The following is a 20830-nucleotide window of genomic DNA, read 5'->3' as shown; positions in this document are numbered from 1 at the left end:
AGTTATTAAATGGTTAATTTAACACATTAGAATAATTTGAATAAATGTTAATCTGAAAATTCAATATTTAGCTTCCAATATGTTTTAATTACGAAGTTAATTTCAATAGAAATAATAAGTTTAATTTAAGAAATAATAAGTTTAATTTAAGAAATAATAAGTTTAATTTCAATAGAAATTTCTGCACCTTTAGGTTTCAAACACAAGATAAATGTAAATTTGAATTTTTCACCCATCTACGTCATTATTATTAATATTTATATATGTTAGACAAATATTTAGTGAATAAAATATTCATTTGAATTAAAAAACTGTTTTGACTCTCAGATTAATTGAACTCTCAGATCAAACTCTCAGATTAATTGAACTGGCTCACTTTGTCAAAAACTTGCACGATTCCATCGCATGTCAAGTTTTTATAACAAAGTATGTATATCTTTTACGTATGACAGACTCTAAAACATTACAGGAAAAATGATACAATCGTAAGTTGTTGAAATAAAAGGGGATCAAATGGGATCAAAAAATGAAAGAACATATTATGAGGACTCAGAGAAGTCTCAGTCAAAGCTAAAAAAAAAAAAAAAAAAAAAAAAAAAAAAAAATGAAAATGTTATATCATTATATCATTTGTAAAATTTGCGGGGGCATTTCGTCTTGAAAAATATACAAATTTATTCCGTTATCATATAATCAAACTATTTATCATTTTACAAACCTCTGAAATACATTAAACTATCGTTGTACATTCCATTTTCGCTATCATCATCGGAAGTCATTCATGATTTTTTTTTTTTTTATACAATATTCACCTTCTACAGCTATAACATTAGTATCTAATTTTACTACGATTGTATCACAATATTTTGTTGTAATTCTTCTACGAAGATATTAATGGATATTTACCCGGTGCTAAATTTTTTAATTTCTGAATTTCTTGGTAAGATCTTATAAAATATTTTGTCCCTCCTTTCCGCATACCTTCGCGGTGTAACCGGAAACATACTCGACGGATATTTGAGAGGTCCAAAGTTCGAATCCTGAACATTTTTCGCGCTTAAAAAAATCCTAGTGACTCTACAGTTGTCGCCCGAACTAAAAAAGGTGGTGGATTATTATTCGTCACCACCAGGATCTGACGATTGGGTCCTCTAATCCCCAGTCACCCTTTAAAAGGAGGAGCATATAAGGTATTTTCACCCTCTTTTCTACATGCCTTCGTGGTGTAACTAGAAGCATACTCAACGCGAGAGGTCTAGGTTTCGAACCCTGGCAAGGTAATTGCACATTTTGCACGTCTCCTGCTTCCCCCCCCAAAAAAAATGACTCTACAATCTGACACTCATTTATTAAGAAAAAATAAAATGACTTTCACAGACGATAAAAGAAAATAAAGATCGAGTCAAAAATAAACAGTTTTTACTTTGCCAAAATGGCAACTTCAGGGAATATTCTACGGGTTTCTAACAACAACAAAAATGTAGTTTTGTCTTCAGATGGAATAATTCTGCTTAAAGAATGTTTGGAAAAAACTTTATTAATATTATCAAATATGAATTTTTACTAAGAATTTAGTTACTTTATTTCAATAAACGTCAGGTAAATGAATTCCATATCACCATTTGATGCAGGAAAAGGAATAAGAATTTTTACTATTAGTAACCCGTCAAATACATTACTGATATTTAGCTGAACTGGAGTCGGCTTCCGCACAAAAACGCAATCAAAAAATAACTATGAAACCGTAAGGAAAGATATTAAACAATACACTCATTAATTAATAAGCCTATAAACACCGAAACAAATTTTACCTTTTCCCTCCTTTGGAATATGTTAAAATACAACAGCAACAAACGGTAAAAAATCCGATTTCGCAGGTTATGTTTCACAACTTTTCCAGGTGGCAGAAATACGAATTCTGCGTTATTCAAAACTCGTGTTCATTCCAAGAAATCTTCAAAAATTTCGCATTCACATTATGCAGATAAAAAAATAACGGAGATCAATGTAGTGCACCTCACGCTTTGTTTAAATCCTCACTGTTCTAATGATCGAGAAAAGATGCGTATGCAACAAGGGAATACTTCCGCCGCCTACCTCTGTGAATCATGCAAATCGCAACTGCGACCGTGATTCAACTACTCATAGCGTATTTTTAGTTTCTTAATCTCAGAAACGACTAACCAAGCGATTTCGGCTAACTCAGCGAATTCTAGAAGTGTCCCTGTAGCTTCCAGTATTTCATTTATGCGTGGCGAATTTTTCAACGAGTTCAAAATCCATTTTTTAAGCTGTCGAAACAACGAAAGATCTTGTCAATAAAAAACACAGAACGCAGGCTAAGTTCTGAATACCAAAAATTGTAAGTTAATTATAGCAATCCATTGTATTCAAACAAATTAATGTGAAATATCATAATAAATGTAATAATTTTAAATTACAAAAGTATTGAGGAAAATATTTAAAAACAGGTTAGCATGATAAAGAATAAACTTGAAGATAATGCTAAAGTATGAATAAAATAAATAAATAAGTATAAAATATTAAATCATGAAAATGCAGAGGTAGAATTTCAGTAGGATTCTCAGCCGAAATTAGTTAATTTGTTTTTATAAGTTATGTCATACATAAAGAATGTATTTTTTCTCTTGTATTGTAAAATTTATTGTTCTTGTACTGTTTAAATTGTATTGTTTAATTTTTTTTTTTTTTTTTTTTTTTTTCCAGCTGAAAAGATCTGATCGGATTGGGTATACAAATTCTTCTGCTTATACTACGCTTTTTCAAGATAATTCGCTTCTCGCATTACCGCAAATGGAAATAAAATACGATTAAAAAAAGGATTTTTATACAATAAATTTGATTTAAAATAGATTATATATTTGACAATGTAATTAATAAATTTGTTATTTATGCGCCCCACGCTTTTATTATTAGCGATGTAAAATTGTAGATGACTTCTGTAAATAGGATTATTTAATCTATTATTCCCATTTAAAAATAATTTATCTTAATAAATTATTTTTCTCGTTTAAAGCATTAATTATCATATCCATTTTAAATGAAAGCTTTTGTATGGAAACTTTTTTTTAATTGGATTTTATTTTCTGTTTTGATGGTAAGTACTTCACCAATAATGAAATTTTTAATTATTATTAAAACAAGTAATAAACTATAAAACATCATTTTCAAAAATTTTGAAATTTTGGAAATGGATGTAACAATGTTAAAACCAGCATTTTACTTTAAGCTAAAATGAAAATATCTGATGTGTACGCCATATGACTTCCATGTACGGAATATTAAATTATACGCATTTTTTGCTGCATTTTATTTAAACTTATTTCCTCGAATTTCATTAGAAATTCATTATTTCTCATTCAATTAATTCAGTTCTCACTTTCCAGCAACGCAAAAATACATACAAAACCCCAAAATAGCTTCATTAAAGTTTGAAAAATATAGACAAATATAAAATACCAAACACAATTAAAAGAACTAACAATTTTACAATTAAAATGAGAGTTTCTACCCAAAAACAAGCAATTCGGCCAGCGGGCAAGAACAAAACTGAAAGTTTACTTTTGGTCCCACTTGACAAAAAGACACTCAAGGTGCAGAAACTGATTTAGTTAACTATTCTGCTAAGTTTCAAATGTAAACAAATACGGCTGCTATGGTTAAAAAATGTAAATTGTTGATAATTTTACAACTATTACATGCATATTAACCGCTTAAGACATAAAAGCCTTAAGTGGAAGATAAGAACAACATAATCATTTTTAAAGCAAAAAATGCACAATTTACCAACGCAGCCGAACAACTGAGTGGGTATAGAGCCGACTGTTGAGTTTCTATTTTGAGAAATAAAAGGTAATTAACCTTTCTTGAGTTTTACGCATCAATTTCTGAATTAAAAACCAATATTCCTGTTCACGAGGTTCCTACACACTTAGCTGTTATGTAAACAAAACTATGGGAACAAACGAAGACTATGGGACCCCACATAGTCTTCGTTTGAGCTGTTTCTTACTTTTCAACAACAATATTTTGGTCGCAGGCTTTTGATAAATTTTACAATTTAACATTTTAATTTATATTTATCCTCTATATAATAATTTATTTTTTAATTAAGTTATATATATACACAAAGATATATGCATATTTAAGATGTATGTTGATGATAAGATGTAACTATGACTATATAACTTACACGAGATCCTAACAGATGTTATAACTAAATTTGAAATATCACTTAGAAATGTTAATAAAGTAAGTGACCACCATTTCTCTGCAGATTGCCGTGAAAAATACTGATAATTATAATTGTTTTCCCAAAAGTTGGATCTTGATCAAAGAACCTTACAGAACTCGCGTTTTAAAAAATACACTCATGTTCTACAAAACATACAGCTAACTCGTAACATCACTTACAGGAATTAAAAAGTTAAAATATTTCATGTTTAGTGAATTTCGTGTAATCACTCTACATCACTTTACTTTAATTACCTGATGTCTCTACAATGGTGCCCGAACTAAAAGGATGTTGGATGATGAGTCTCCTCACCCAGTATTTGGCGATTGGGTCCCCTAAAAACCCCAGTCGCCGTTTAAAAGGGAAAGTATATAAGATATTTTTTCTCCCACCCTCTTGGCGTGCCTTCGTGGTGTAGGGGTCTGTACACTGGGCCGGTATCCAGAGGTCCATGATAATCACTCTATAAGGTATTTCTCCAGCCTTCCTAGCGTGCCTTCGTGGTGTAGTGGTTCTGCACGCTGGGCCGGTATTCCAGAGGTCCGTGGTTCGATTCCCGGCAAAAGCGATTCCTCATTTTTCATCTCTCTGGCTTTTCCAATTACCTAATGTCTCTACAGTGGGGCCCAAACTAAAAGGGGGGTGGATGATGAGTCTCCTGACCCAGGATTTGGCGATTGGGTCCCCTAAAAACTCCAGTCGCCCTTTAGAAAAGGGGATTATATAAGGTATTTCTCCCGCCTTCCTAGTGTGCTTTCGTGGTGTAAAGGTTCTGCACGTTGGGCCGGTATTCCAGAGGTTCTTAGTTCGATTCCCGGCGAAGGCGATTGCTCACTTTTCATCTCTCTGGCTTTTCTAATTATCTAATGTCTCTACCACTCGACATAAAATAATAAATTAAGTTAAAATTAGGAATTTTTGAATCTCGAAATTTCAAAACCGTTGGTGAAGCATGATCCCTAATTACCAGTTCATTATATTAGACTCGTCCCTCATTATCCGCAGACTACCGAAGTTAAGGAGCAAGCAAAAATGCATAGTAGTTACATACCTGCGCAAGACGAGTACGTAAAATACTATATGTTTTCGGGCAGAAAAACATTTTAAAAAGTTCATATACTTTTGTAGGTATATTTTCGGAAGCCTCACACCTGGGAACTATTAGTGGTACAAATAGCATCTTTAAAGATGTGAAAATCATAGAAAGGAAAAGGGACATGATTCCCATGATTGTATGAAGAGTGCTGGACCGACGATTTCCAACTTGTTTCTATCGACTCATTTTAAAAGAATGATTTTATTCACCGACCCCCTTACATTTTTCTCGATACTAGACAACAAAATTATAATATGAGCATAAGCAATAAAGATACCAACTAAACTAAGATCAGAAAACAATGTTTTGGGGAGAAAAATGGCGTATCTGATTTATTAGTCCAAAGGGGCTTTGTCCCTGAAGCACTATTGTTTCCGTTTTGCGATTTTGCGTCGATTTACTACAAACGGCGAATCACTTTTTAAACTGTTGCCACAAAGTATTATTGCCCTGTGCTATATTTAAAGAAAATAAATAATGAAAAATCTGCATAAATGTATGTATATTTCTCGCATTGTGATAAAACAACGGTACACAGAGCCATCGAATTTTGAATGACATAATCCTCCTACGAATATGGGCATGTGGAAGAAGAAATTTGGAATTTGTTTTATGATCCATTTCCTATTCTGTAAAACTTTAACAAATTGATTAAAAAACTCAAGGATTTCAAAAGCAACGTTGTACAGAAAAAACATTTTTATCTCCAGTGCGTGAGTCTCTGTATCGGAAATTCTAAAGATATGCTCATTTTAAAACTATTTTGCGATATTGCTGTTGAACTGAATTTTATGGTTTAAGTGGGAAGAACGTGATATTTAATGAATAAATGTAACACACAAAATGTTAAAAAAACACCCCTTTGGACGTAATTTAAAATCTGAAACATTTCCGATTTTTTATTTATTATTTCTTTATTTTTAATTTTGTAATTATTTAAACGACTTTTCGGAAACATTTCCTAACTGCACAAGAGCTCGATTTCAATTAATTTGATGGCTGCTCTTGATGCATTGATACAATTTTTTGATAATACTTAGGATAAATTATTTAATTCTTCTTTTAAAAATATTCAACCTCTTTCTTGTTTTTCGTTCTTCGTAAGTTTTTGTTTTTTTAAATACTGTGTTTTCTTGTGATTTTACTTTATACCTTTTATATGGCATTTATTGCATAAAAATTTATGCAATTATAAAATTATTATTGATTAAAATTATATTAAAGAAATTGAGTGTATTCCTCTTTATATTTATTTTGCACGATTATTATTTTATGCGATTTATGTATTACATATAAAATATAGCTTTATATCAACAAGCAATTAATTATGAACTTTATTAATGAATATTTTGTAATCGATGGGATCTTGATTATGCCGATTCATTGACAGTGCATGTTCGGCTGTCGACCCCTTCGTCATCACCGACTCCCTTTTAAACTTTCATCAACCGCCAGGGAGGCTCCTTTTTGGAAAACCCGGAACTAAACTTACCCTTCTTTACACTCATAGGAGGGGGCGGAAAACGAAGGCTGAAATGAAAATGGTGTTCAAAGGTTATTTCCGGTCGGGGCTCAATCGGGAATAAAATCATCAAGGCTGTTTTGGGACATCCCTCTCCGTCGATGCCCTTCGTTTTCTCTGCATGACATTCACAGTAGTGGGCGCGAAGCCATAAAAATCAGCGAGGCGATTAGGCTGCGAATAAGAATAACCGCGATTGAAGAAGCATCGACGGGCTGTAATTGCATTCCCGCAGACGGCAGGCTTTGAAATAGCTCGAGGTATTAATAGATGTTTATATTTCTGGCATCTTTATAGGTGTTTGGGCAACACAGAAATTGAATGTGCAGAGTAGGTGGAACAGGCATCCGACCTTGTTGATATCGTAAGGAAGGGAAAACATTCCGATCGTCGAATAGATAAACAGTCCTATTTGGCATCACTCCGGCACGCAGTTTCATTGAAAGGTTCAAATGAGCGGAATTCGACAGGTCCCGGACCAAAAAAAGTCGCCTCTTCAAAGCGAGATCGACGCATTTATATCTCAAAATACGGCAGAATTCTGATTATCCGGGCCCATGAGGGCAAACTCCAATCGTTTGTGGGTCGAGTGCACTAGATTGCCTGTTGTTGTAAAAACAGTTTTTACAAAATGAACATTTTTATAAGCAAAAATAAAAATTATTTTTAATAAATTTAAAATTTCGCTAAATATTTATCGCAAAACATAAATTGTCTAATTTATATTTATTTTCCATCTGAAATCTAAAGTTTGGCGCCCGCGAGACATTTTTGTCGGTTACACTAATTCACATAGACCGGCAGTTAAATATTTAATCCTTGGACGGACATTTCTTTCAAATAATTCTAACATTAAATAACTTAAATTAAAAAATAAACAAGTTATGAAATTATGTTCAGAGAAATTTTACCAAGTGAGACAAAAACCGATATAAATAAAAGCAACTTAATCCCTTATTCATTACACTTTTCTTCGGCGCATAAATAAAAATACACATATTGTACGTTTTGCAAACAGACTTTGCTTTCATCGGCAAGGCAGCGGATAATCAACTTTTTATGTAAAATCTAACGTCTGCATTATATTTCAACAATAAACCGAGATTAGCGCTATTCCGAACAAAACATCGTGACGGGGAATGCTGAAGAACAAAAATTTTTAACAACTTCTCAGTTGAATGCACTTCGAAGACAGTCTGAGTAAGTAGATAAATATCGAACTATTCGAGTCTGACTTGGGTCTAGTGCCAAAACAACAAACGATAAACGCACATTCACACCCGAAACAGGCACAGGTAAACAGAACATAGTACGCAGGCGCGCCGTTCGAGGATTTATTGAGAGATCAAAGAAAAGACGTTTGCGTCGTCACATTAATCAACAAATGATAATTTTGATTCTTTTCCTTTTCATCGCAACGCCCTACAGTTGGGCATTAGCGGCCATGCTAATGCCCAAATGTAGGGTCCAGGCCAGATCATGAAAAATACCCCCACACCATGATGCTGTTACCACCAACTTTACAGTCAGTACAATGCAGTCATTTGAGAAGTGTTCTACAGGTATCCGCCTAATCCACACGCGTGCATCGGACTGCTTGATTGCAAAGCGAGATTCATCACTACAAAGAACATTTTCCCACATGTCTATAGTCCAATGACGGTGAGCTTTGCACCACTGCAATTGACGCTTCCCATTCTGGAGAGTGATGTTCGACTCGTTAGCGGTTGCACGACAATGGAATCCCAGGTTTTCTAACTCTGGACGAACAGTCCTGCTGCTAGCACTAATGCCTTGATGAACTTTGGAACTCCTGAGCGATTTCAACCAAAGAGGACTTGCGATTTTGTTTCACTGCCCCTTTTCAGTTCACTAATTTTTTTGCGTTCACTAATTTTTTTCAGCCTGCCACTTCGTTTTTCTGCAGTTTCACTGTCTCGTTGTTTCCGTTTCACAGTTACATCACTTACAGTGGATTTTGATTTCTGTCGAATGTCTGAAATATCAGGAATTGATTTCCCCCAAAAGTGGCATCTCACTATATTGCCACGGTCAAAGTCGTGCAGATCCTTTGTCCTTTGCCTCCCAAACGCATAAATATGACCTGACAAACCACTACCACTTACATATCTTTCGGTTACGCATCAAACTACGTCACCTGCCAGACGTACTTCTTTATAAGGGTGTCCGGATACTTTTGGTCAGACAGTGTACTGACACCACTGTTTAGTTTCGCCCTTGAAGCTGATCACCGGTACCCTTATAGAAATCAGGCGGTTTTATAAAGACGCGCGCAACCTTACGCAAGTCCGATTCTTCAAATGATATAAATTTATATGCATTCTGATTTATAATATGAACGAAATGTAACGCTATTAAGTGAAGCTAGCGCCAGAGTGTCGCTGTGGTAAACAAATATAGTGGATTTTAAAGAGTGCATTTATTCCGTTGGGGTTTATGCACTATCGACGAAGTAGATTGAATTCAATCCAATACGTTTAAAAGTGAAGTGCAAGAAAAAATTAGAATAATTTAATATTCCGTGCAATGAGTGTCATGAGGTGTACACATCAGATTTTTTTCTTCTACTTCTAGAGTCGCGATCTCTACAAAAAACCACTCTCTATGGAAGAGAAAGGAAGAAGCCAGAATAAAATAATATTGTAAGGAATTGATAATAAATAAATATGAATAATCTCTGAGTTTCTATTCATTAAACAATAGTTTAAACTTAATTCGTAATTTTCATAAATAACAAAACAAAACAAAAATTCAAATATTTTATCACTCCTCGACGAAAACTATTTTACAAAGCAACCCAAGCTTTGGGAATCACTGTTCAAGTTCAAATCTGCTCATCGGTCCGGCTTAGGCCATTGAACGGTTTTAGTGAGAACTGGTACTTGCTTTCTTATCGGATATGAGCTTTTTCCGGAAAATCAGCATCCACTTTGCGCGATGTCTTCATTGTTTTCGAAAGAGTCGCCGAAAACAGCTACGGAACATTTAAATTCTCTTTTAAAGGCTCTACACCAGCGGTTCTCAACCTTTTGACTAAGGCGTACCATCCAAACAAAAACTGAAAGACATTAGTACCACCACTAAATATTACAATGATTATTTTTCAATTTCTCAATAGAAATATTAATATTGCCATTTGCGCAACGTATTAGCTATTTGTATTAAATATGAACACATAAACTATTAGATTAAAATTTGGTTACCGTTTCAATTATCAAAATTTAAGTTATAATACTTTAATTCTAAATTTTAGTATGAAATTTGGGCCTATTTAAGAGAGATCAATTTCTTTGTGTCTGGTCTTGTTTTCATTAAGCTTTAACCGTAAATTAGGATCCACTTTTAATTTTGGTCTGTATTTTTATACTTAATACATAACATGGGAAAAAAAATCCTTGTTCACACGAACAGGTTGTTCAAAAAGGCAATACAAATTTGATAGCTTTATTTTTTAAATGCCTTTGAATTCGTTTTTTCGGTTCAGCCAAAAGTTAATAAGTGTGCCATTTTCGAAATCTTCAGTTAGAGTCCGATCACAGGAAATTTCTATCGATTGTTCTTTCTCTTTACGAGATTTTTGAATTTAACAGATAAAAATACCTTATTTCTCTTGCGTACCACAGGTTGAGAACCGCTGATCTACACTTATTCTAATGAGTAAACGATCGGACCGCCATTTAACATTTTTAGTAACAACTGATAGTGGAAAAACAACAGCGACGACGTGAAACCAAGATAGATGTCGTGATTTCAAAATTAAAACTGAGTAGAAATACTGATATTTATATATTGTAAAAAAATTAATTTATTGCTTAGCACGTGCGGAACAGCAAAATTTCATCAAGATCGGAATAAATTGTAGATTTGTATGAATTGCACACACAAGCAGCCACAGCTCTTTACATACAGAGATTTCTCTTTTTGTCATTTTAAAAGCATGACTGTTAATTTAAACAATAAAATTTAGCGTCATAAACTACGTTATAGCGACGATTTATTTTTAAAGATTTTACAGTAATGCAGTGACATATTAACGAGCATTTACTATTCTTGGCTTAGAGTACATTCGATATTTACAAATTCTACATATTACGGATATTTTCAGAGATTTTCTCCGCTTCTTACATATCGAAATTAGCTTCCAGAAATATTTTAACACGTAATTCTTTATTTTAAGGTAAGAAAATACCTCTCGCGACAAATCGGCGCCACATATACTTGATGAAAGCGGAGAAGAAGCTGAGGGCACGGGGTGGGGGGGGGGGGGAAGGAAAGTTTAGCGTTTTTGCGAAATACAGTGCTTTCTTTCTTTTCCCTGGGGATCGAAATAATTTCGGCAACGAGAAGCTAAAAGGAACGTGCGTCTCCAGCAGATCTCTGTTAGTTGTCCACAGTAAATGAACGGCTAAATAGGAATTTGGCGATGGTACAATGGGTGTCGCCGATCGCCCTACTTTACACCTCCCTGGAATATTTGTCAATTCCTTCCGCATTCGACACAAGGTCGACTCTAAACAAAACTGACGGTATGTTCAACCTGACTTTTTTCCCTGCACTCGACACAATCAAAACCAGATTTAATGAAATAAGACAACCAAGGGTAAAAAAAAAAAAAAAAAAAAAAAAAAGAAAGAAAGAAAAGAAAAACGTTCTCGAGTTTACTGCCAGAGTTTTTTCGAGATCCCATGAAGGGATTTCTTCTTCCAGAACATACAGTGAATAATGGGGGAATAGTTTCTTAAAGTTGATTTACAGACTAATTGTTGCTTGAATCTTTTCTAGTAAAGGAGGTTTAAAACCTTCCACCACGCGCGCTTGGCAATTTTACATGAGCACGCACGCGTCGTATTTTTTACGACATCCGTTATTTTACAGTTTTGGGCACGAAAAACGACAGAAATGAGTGAATATTGATAATGAATTTGTTAAGAAATACAATATTAATTTTATTATTGCAAAATACAAATAATATAACATTCAAATGTATTTTTAAGTTCTTTTGTTAGTGAGATGGAAATTCAATAATGTATTTCATTATAGAAAATTTTTAATTTATTATTTAATAATTGTATTTTAAAATCGAAGCTAATTTTAATATTCATCAAAGACAAGTATGATAATAAAAAAGGAAATCCCCTCGGTACGAAAAAAAGTAAGTTTAGCATTACTTACTCCTGCAAGGAAATTTACTTTTTACTGGTTACAAAAACGCACTTTAAACTAACTTTGATGTTTTTACTTATTTCTAAAAAATAGAAATAAAAGAAAATAAGGAATGTAAATCGCTATTGTTCTCCCATCCAAAGGTTTCCTTGTCTTCCTTTTCTTCATCAGATAATTCTTGAAGAATCCGAGCAAAATCAGCTGATTGCACATATTTTGTTGCCATGAAAACCGATATAAAATTTACAGAGCCAAATGTATTCAAATTAAAATAATACAAGCCAATTAATAACACAAAATTACTCAATATTTGAGAAAAAAATATTTTTCGAATTTTAAAACACGACAACGCGCGTGTCGTAACTTTTACGAAAAAGCTGCCACGTAGTACAAAAGCCCGGATAAAAAAGAAAGTCGAATGACTTCCTGTTGGCACATTCCATGATGTGGGGAAAGGAGGAATAGAAATGACCTTCAGACGTCACAGCTTCGATATGCGAAAAATGTGCATTAAAAACTGAATTTGTTTCCTAAAATTTGCGCATACGCGCGTGCTGGAAGGTTACGCAGATTGGTACCAAATGAAACGCAGTGCGCATAAAGTTAAATAGTAGTACCAAAGGGAACTTGGTGGTGGCACGATAAAATACGCGGCGACAAAATAGCCTAAATATAACTAGAAATATATATTATTTTTAGTTTTAATTCTAAAAACTTTTAATGCGAATTCGACTTTTTATATCATTCGACAAAATTCACATCCAGTGTTAATACCTCAAATAAATAAACATACACTTTTACACTTTTTAAAAATTAAAACAAGGCATGTAAGACCAATCAGGGTTACTGAACCTCGTATTTCAAACTTGTTGCAAAACTGAGATTCTTTTTTTGCGCAAAACGTATCAATTCCGTGTAAAATGTGTAAATTATAAAACAACTCTAATTACCAGAGGATAGCAAATTTTTGTATGCCTCGGTAACCTGTTTGTGGAAATTTTTATTACAGCACCCTGTACAGTTCCTCACTCTTATTCTACTAAGGTAAATGTCCAGGAACCTAGGGAACTGATATAGCCGAAGCTAACACAAATCGAAAATAATTAAATTTAAACCTTAAATTTAAACTAGCCGGCGACTATCTAAAAGGTACGTAATATACGACCTAGCGGTAAAAGCTTCTAGAGACCACCCCGGAGGCAAAAACTCTCTATCCCCGGGATTCTTAGCTATCGCTCTCGAAGTCAGAAGAAATTCTAAAATTCAAATAAACACGAATCTTTGCGTCACCACTGACACTAGATTTTCCGTTTAGGCCGCGTCAGCCATCTGTGGCTGATACTAGATTTTCCGTTTAGGCCGCGTCAGACATCTGTGGCTGACACTAGAATTTCCGTTTAGGCCGCGTCAGCTATCCTTGGCTGATACTAGATTTTCCGTCTAGGCCGCGTCAGCCATCTGTGGCTGCACTAAACTTTTCGTTTAGATCGCGTCAGCCATTGCCCACCAGCGGCCGAGCGGTAAAGTCGCTGAACACTGGTAGTTCGGTCCGAGGTTCGAATCCCGCGAACGGGCTGGCTGCATGGGTGTTTTCGTGGTTTTCCCCATGTGTAACGTGTATACAAGCCAGTTTCCCTTAGAAAGTCCTCCACGAAGGCATCCCTCCCCTTAGGCAGATAGCCCTCGAGGCTTTGCCGTAATTAAATACCTACCTACCGCGTCAGCCATTTGTGGCTGACCTAGACCTTTTCGTTTAGGCCGCGTTGACCACCGCTGGCTGACAGCGTGTAACATGATATATAACTATAAAATTTACACTGTTTTATGAAATTACACAAAATTTATTTAAAATTTACTTAGCCCAGCTTATTTTGATTCATGATTTGATTTTGATTCATTGGATTTCATTGAAATACGGTAAATATAAATGCGGTTCTCCATTACAGCTATTACAAAATGTGACAACACTCTTTTAGTCTTTTTTCTGCCCATTACTCTACCAGCTTCTGTTGCATTTTTATCATAACATAATTTACAATATTTTCGTACTTCAGAGGCTTTTCCCGGTTTCCTTCGGAGTTTATGTTGTCGTTTTCTAGATATTCTTGCATTTTTGTTCGACGGAATGTCTTCTTTTTCACAACTTGTTGCTATCTTCTACCGCGATACGAATCACTGGCCCCACAATACCAGCGCTTTTAAGCGAAGCGCGTGGCTTGAACGGGATTGCCTAGAACATACGCGTGGCGCTCAACGTGTTAACGAATACATTGTTATTTGTATCTTTTTACAAGATTGTCTAGAATGAAATGCAATGGATTCTTTTTTTCTCGAGCAAAGTTTGTCAGTTCGATGAACACTCCAAGTGGAACACAATCGTGAAAATAAATAAGCAGTTACGTTTTCGACCAAATTTCATTTAAAAAGCAAACGACTCATGTAGATCCATTTCCAGCAGTTTGGTTGGTCGCGCCATACAAACGCTCGAGCATTCGCAGTGCCGCAATATCACCAACCACACGTTTGCATACGAAAACATCTCTCATTGCCATCAAAGTGACAGAGAATGAAGATTTAAATTGAAATAAGACAAATCGTATATAATAATAATAATAAAAAAAAAATGCCGAATGATAGAGTAAGGAATTAGGTGGCTTTGATTTAATTCTTGGAACCGAGTCTCAGAAAAGATAAAGAACATTTTTAAGCATACCAACTTTTTAATGAAGGTGTGAGGTTTATCCATTTATTTTTAACTAATAGCTCATTTTAAGCTGAAAGCCTTTCCTATTACTCTCTTTTCACCCACTCTTTTAATGTCAGAATGTAAGTGAGTTAGAGATTAAGGTAGAATAAAGTGCTATTTAAGCAAGAGTTTCGGGAGTTAGTTTCTAGAGCGTGTCTGCCTATTGCAGGCCACGTTGTGCCGTGATTATTAGCGGAGTTGTGTCAGCGGCGCTCATGTGTTCTCGCCGGTTTCTATAGGCCAGAGCTCTTTCTGCGCGTTAAAGCATTCTGTGAGCCGTTACGCTAACCTACACAGCTCGAAATTAGTATTTGTTACGTATTTCTGTTAAGCCAGAAGTATTGGCTTTCTGTAACCCAAGTTGGGTCATTTGTTAATTTTATGCCCGATCAAAAGGGTCTTATACACCCTTCTTTCGATCTCCGTTTAGTTTCACAAAGGCTAGAAGATAATTCTTCAAGAGTCCTTTTAAAAGTTTATGTTGTAGGGTACATTTGTCTAATTTCTAAGTGAGAACTGGAAGAGTAGTAACTGCACAGAAAAGAAGGGTTAAAAATACTCTTTATTATACTCTTTTAAGTTTACAATGCGTCAACTCGACGCTAACAAACAACGCCGCTGCTTGGGCGGTAACTGAAATCAAAGAACTAACTAAAGATTTGAAGATATGTACAAGTCGTCGAACTAAACTACAGGGCTCAGAATATTTCCCGTTCCTTAAACTCGTGGACAGTAAGTAAATGCAATTAAGCCACGCGAACCAGCAATAACTCCGGGAGCAGACACTTACGCAACAGAGGTGACGGCAATAGCCTAACTCTCTCTAACACTTTCCTAGTGAACCTCTGTATTTAAACTCTTTCTTCAAGGTAGAATTTGCATTCCTTCACGCGCGCTACCAAATTTAAATATTCTGGCATTGACAATTAATCAAGGCTTGTAGGAAAGAATAACAAATTAAATAAGCTTGGTTATTTAAAATAAATATAAATCCCTACAATGTTTCCAAAGAGACACAGACTTTATAAAGGGTGAAATAAAGGAAGTTGAAATACTAAAAATGTCTTCAAATATGAATTATGAGGAATTGAATGGTTAGGTGGATATCGATGAAAAATCTTAAGTTGCAGCCTCAATGATAGAAGAGATGGTCTTCTGAAACAAATTTCTAGAAATATTTAACGTGTGGACAGTTCATAAAAAAACTTAATTGATTAACTACGAACTAATGACCTTTTTTTCTTAATTAGGTTAGATTAGGTTATTTAATTACGGCAAAGCCTCAAGTGCTATCTGCCTAAGGGAAAGGATGCCTTTCGTGGTGGACTTTCTAAGGGAAACTGGCTCGTATACACGTTACACATGGCGGGCTTCGAACCTCTGACAGAACTACCAGTGTTCAGCGACTTTACCGCTCGGCCGCTGGTTGGCCTTTTCCTTAATTAAAAAATACTGTGAAAGTAAGTATTATTTATATGTTAAATTAAACTCTATTACTGATTTGAAGGATATTTTTTTCTCTTCATTTAATATTAACAAAACAGACATGAACAAATGCGATCCCACTGAGCTCTACATAATACAGTTCCTAAAACGGGGAAAGGGGAAAGCACCCTTAGCTTGGCAAAAATTTTATATAAAACTATCCATAACGGTGTTATCTTCTTCGGAAGTAATAACCTAAATAAAAGTGTAATTTAAAAAAAAAATTAATCGAAAAAAACTTGGATTTTAGTTTAGCATTTCGAAGAGTTTATTGTTAAAATTTTAAAAAGGCTGAAAGAATGTTAAAAAGAAATTTATTAAGTTTGAACTGTTTAGATTTTAACGATCTCTTTTAGACTATAATAAAATTTATCGGTAGAGATTATCGATAGAAATGACACAGGTAGCATAGCAAAACACTTTATAGGATATACTACATGAATATGTAGATTAAAATGAGAACATTACATACCTTCTGTATATTTAAAAAGTTTAAAAATATGCAGTGTAATTCACTAAAAATATAATCAGTTATACCAGGAAAGCAATACAATTTTATTTTTAAAAGTAAACAAAATAAAAAATACTATTGCTTTTATACAGCTTGCTTTGTTCATCAATAACAAACATATTCAGTACGAACGAAATATTTTACGCATTTCGAAATGACAACGGACTCGAATGAAAAGTGAAGCAACGCAAAATCGCATTTCCAGACTAATAGCCGTTGTGAGCCGTTAGTCATACTTTAGGAAAAGGATACTTTTCACAGAATGTTTTTGAAAAATAAGCATAAACTTCATAACGGTGCTGAGACTATGAAGATTTGTGTATTTTCGAATAGCAGTTGACTCGCATAACGGTGTAGAACCGTTATGAAGATTTGCGTCTTCTCGAATAGCGGCTGACTCGCATAACGGTGCAACACCGTTGTGAAGTTTTGTGTCTTTTCGAATAGCGGTTGACTCTCATAACGGTGCAGCACCGTTATGAAGATTTGTGTCTTTTCGAATAGCGATTGACTCGCATAACGGGGCAGCACCGTTATGAAGGTGTTCCTTCAAGTGATAGCAGCTGCCAAAAGATTGGGTAGCATTTGAATACCAGGCAACGTACAGAGGTTTTCTGTGGGCTTGTCTACTTGGAGTAGAGGGAATAAAAGTACTTGGAGTAAAATTCTTCGATAGGAGACACCTCCTACGACTCGATGGTCGAGTGATATCTTGGAAGCTCTTTGAGGCCGCAGAAAAATAATGCTATCAGTACTAATGTTCAAGACTTGCTTTCGAGGGGCAAAGGCATCGCTTCTGCTATGATGTTTCATGGGGTGGTCGGTTTGGACGTGAGGTAAGCCCGTTATTATAACAACATCCCCTTATTATAAAATTGTTATTTATCTTTAATAACAACTAACATAAAGGAATATATGTAATAAACTCAAATAAAAGCGATATAACATTTTTCGCTCATTTTCAGATTGGACAAATCGGATTTCTCCACCCCCTTAGTTTTGAACATGGAAATAATAACCGTTGGCGATAAAAGAAAAAAAAATAAGACCATGGAACATGTAATCTATTTAACACTGTATTGGGTATTCTAGAGATAGCCTGTTTTTAAAAATTTTGTGATTTTGCTGTTGAATTACATGTGGCATAAATACAAAATAAAAAGTGTCAGCAGGAATGAATCCAAGAGTAGGTAGATAAATTGCATGCTCAACGAAAGCATAGAATACCTTAAATAGCTCTTTGGTGTGACGCTAAAATTTGAATCCTTTCAGATTTTTTTTTCTTTTTCCGTTTTAATTTATTTCATTTGATTAATTTTATTCATTAAAACAATTTTTTAGCTGGAGTAGAATTTAACCCAGCAATTCCTTTACAGGTTGACGAATTTATTATTATTATTTACTATAATTACTATTACTATGACTACTATTGTTACTACTCTTAACTATTTTTACTACTATTATTATTACTATTACTACTATTGCAAATATTACTATCATTACTGTTATTATTACCACTACTACTAATATTATATAATTACTCTTATGCGGTTTTACTTGGTCTGGAAATGCTAATGAGTCCCAAAACCCGAATTACAGTCTTGAAACAAATTATCGCTATCTTTGGAGTCGGTACAAAGTCATAAGACGAGTCGTGATTTTAAACAGAATTCAGAACATAAAAGCACTCTTATGCTAACACTATCAGCCATAGCTCGTGGTGATACAACTAAAGAAGAGTCAAATAAAGTTAAATGTAGAACAGTAGTCAAAGACTTCAGTCATTCTACCGGAGCTTCAAAATCAATGAGTCTGCAGCGATATAACGCTATCAGTACTAATGTTCCCTACTAAGCCGAATAATTACAACCATCAGAGCTGGCAGCAAACTAACACGCAGCGTGCACGCGAAACCAGAACACACGCTTTGTTTTAAAATCCTCAGTTTAAATACTGGCTATCTCATTCGCATTTTGGTGAGAAAAACGGAAGGAGACGTTATGGTAAAGACCAAACTCATAAACCTGGCTAATTTAAATAATAACCCTACGTTATTATCATTACTATTACTACTAATAGGCTCGGTGTCATATTTCACAAGTGCACATCAACGTAGCCACTGAGGGAGGGGTTTCGAAAATGGACCAATGAGCTTCTTTTGCTCTTGTGACGCTAAATCTTCGTGCATGTGAGCGTATGTTGTTTACGTTTTAATTTGCATTTGTTTCGCAGTTATAAATATACGGCATAAAAGTAAAAAATCTTGTAGGGCTTTCGTTTTATGAGTTTAATTAATCGCTGACATCTCACTTTCGCGATTTTTATCACGCATTGATATTTGGATCACGGCATATTATCGCTCTTTACACCGAGAAAATGACTCAGGCTACTATTATTAACTATTTACTAACAAATGTGGATTAAGAGAATTCATGTGTATAGATATTTTTTATTGAAGGGCTGGAAGTGCTACAATGAATCTAGTGTTTTCTTATTTCAGTGCTTGCATTCTTTTGATTTTGAAAGTGTAAGTTTCAGAATACATATTGTGTATGATCTGATTATATTCATTGTTAAACGTTATATGTGAATAATTTGAATATATTTGTTGCGAATAGATAAATTCATTCTGTTTTATGAGTATTTCTTGTGTAGACAGTATATTTAAGAGTGAGGAGTTATTAAATGTGAAATTTAACACACTAAATGCAAATTAGTGAAGTTTTCACTTTGAATAAAATTCTGCATTGAATATCATTATAGAACATCTTTTTCATATAGACTGCAATAAAAAGTGCTGACTTCTATTCACCTATATAACTGGTATAAATATTTTTATCATATGCATAGTGTTATGTAAAGATAAGCATTTGGGCTCGGATGTGTATCACATATTTCTTTCGTCTTATTTATCACTTGAATATTTTTGCGCAGTATCTAACATGTGTTTGTATTTATTTCAAATTCTTTCAACCATGTAGTGAAATCTTCATAATTGCTTATATTTGATCTAACTTCACAATGAAAATTTTCAGAAGAAATAGACGATATACAGAAATTTGTACAGAAAATTGCGTGGCAAAATATTTTCAACGTATCTTGCTTAAAGCGTGCGAAACGTCATGTGACATGACAGAAATATTACTGGATGCTCATTGGTCCATCCTAGAAGCCACTCCTTTGGTGGCTACACAGATGTGCACTTGTGAAATATGCGGCCCGGTGACGCAGTGGCTAGAGCCACAGGTCCGGGGTTCGAACCCCGGGCTGGGCAAGATCAACTCAGCCTTTCATCCCTTGATTCCCATCCCTTGGGTCGATAAAATGAGGACCAAGTTCGCTTGGGGACTAAACACTGGGGGACCTGCGACAAGCTGACCACTTGTTCAGGGCATATGCTTACGCACCCCGGGCCCACGGTCAAGAAAGCAGATTTCGGGAACTGCAAGCCTTGGCCTTGGCTCTTTGCGCCACTGAGTTTTAGTTTTAATTTTAGTTTATTACTTCTGATACCATTGCTATCATTACGTAGTATCATTGTTATTCTAATATTACTAGTACTATTAAAATTACTATTATTTTAAATATTATTACTATGACTGCTATTGCTATTATTCTTATTATTACTATTATTATTATTATTATTATTATTATTATTATTATTACTGGTATTGAAATATTCTTAGAAAAATGGATTCTTAGAATCCATTTTTCTAAGAATCTTAAGAAACATTTAAGAACACATGTTGTTTTCCAGCAATTTGTTGTACTGATACATACGCAGTGTTCTATTCAGAAAAATTTGGAACACAAGTGAAAATTTCTTACGCCATCCTGATCAGCAAATAACTTCCTTCCTGTTTTGTGTGCAAACCTTTTTATTCCCAAAAGAGACAATAACATCTGAAAGACGTTCAAGAAAAAATAAATGAATGAATAAATTGAACTTGTCCTCCGTTTGAGTCTAAACAAACAAATTTATTTAGCTGAATGAACACAGAAGCGCTAACAGCGTAGCGAATGTGTTCGTT

At 34.5% G+C, this 20830-nt stretch overlaps 1 protein-coding gene across 7 annotated transcripts in view; it reads right to left on the bottom strand.

The window, feature by feature from the left end:
• The window catches only part of LOC118188745 (uncharacterized), a 320917-nt gene that overhangs the window by 278757 nt on the left and 21330 nt on the right, over window positions 1-20830 (bottom strand). Inside the window, exon 1 of one of the 7 annotated variants that reach the window (XM_085821268.1) lies at window positions 1812-1985. The exons of the other annotated variants lie outside the window; for them this stretch is intronic. The gene's annotated coding sequence lies outside the window, so the exon portion shown is untranslated. Of the gene's footprint in view, window positions 1-1811; window positions 1986-20830 lie in introns of those variants that run through there. 7 annotated transcript variants of the gene reach the window in all.

Source organism: Stegodyphus dumicola, chromosome 7, assembly GCF_044657685.1.
Source record: "Stegodyphus dumicola isolate Sdum_Otavi_A_Nest chromosome 7, ASM4465768v1".
Lineage (NCBI taxonomy): Eukaryota > Metazoa > Arthropoda > Arachnida > Araneae > Eresidae > Stegodyphus > Stegodyphus dumicola.
The sequence above is the reverse complement of the archived record's forward strand: the minus strand, read 5'-3'. Positions and strand labels throughout refer to the sequence as shown.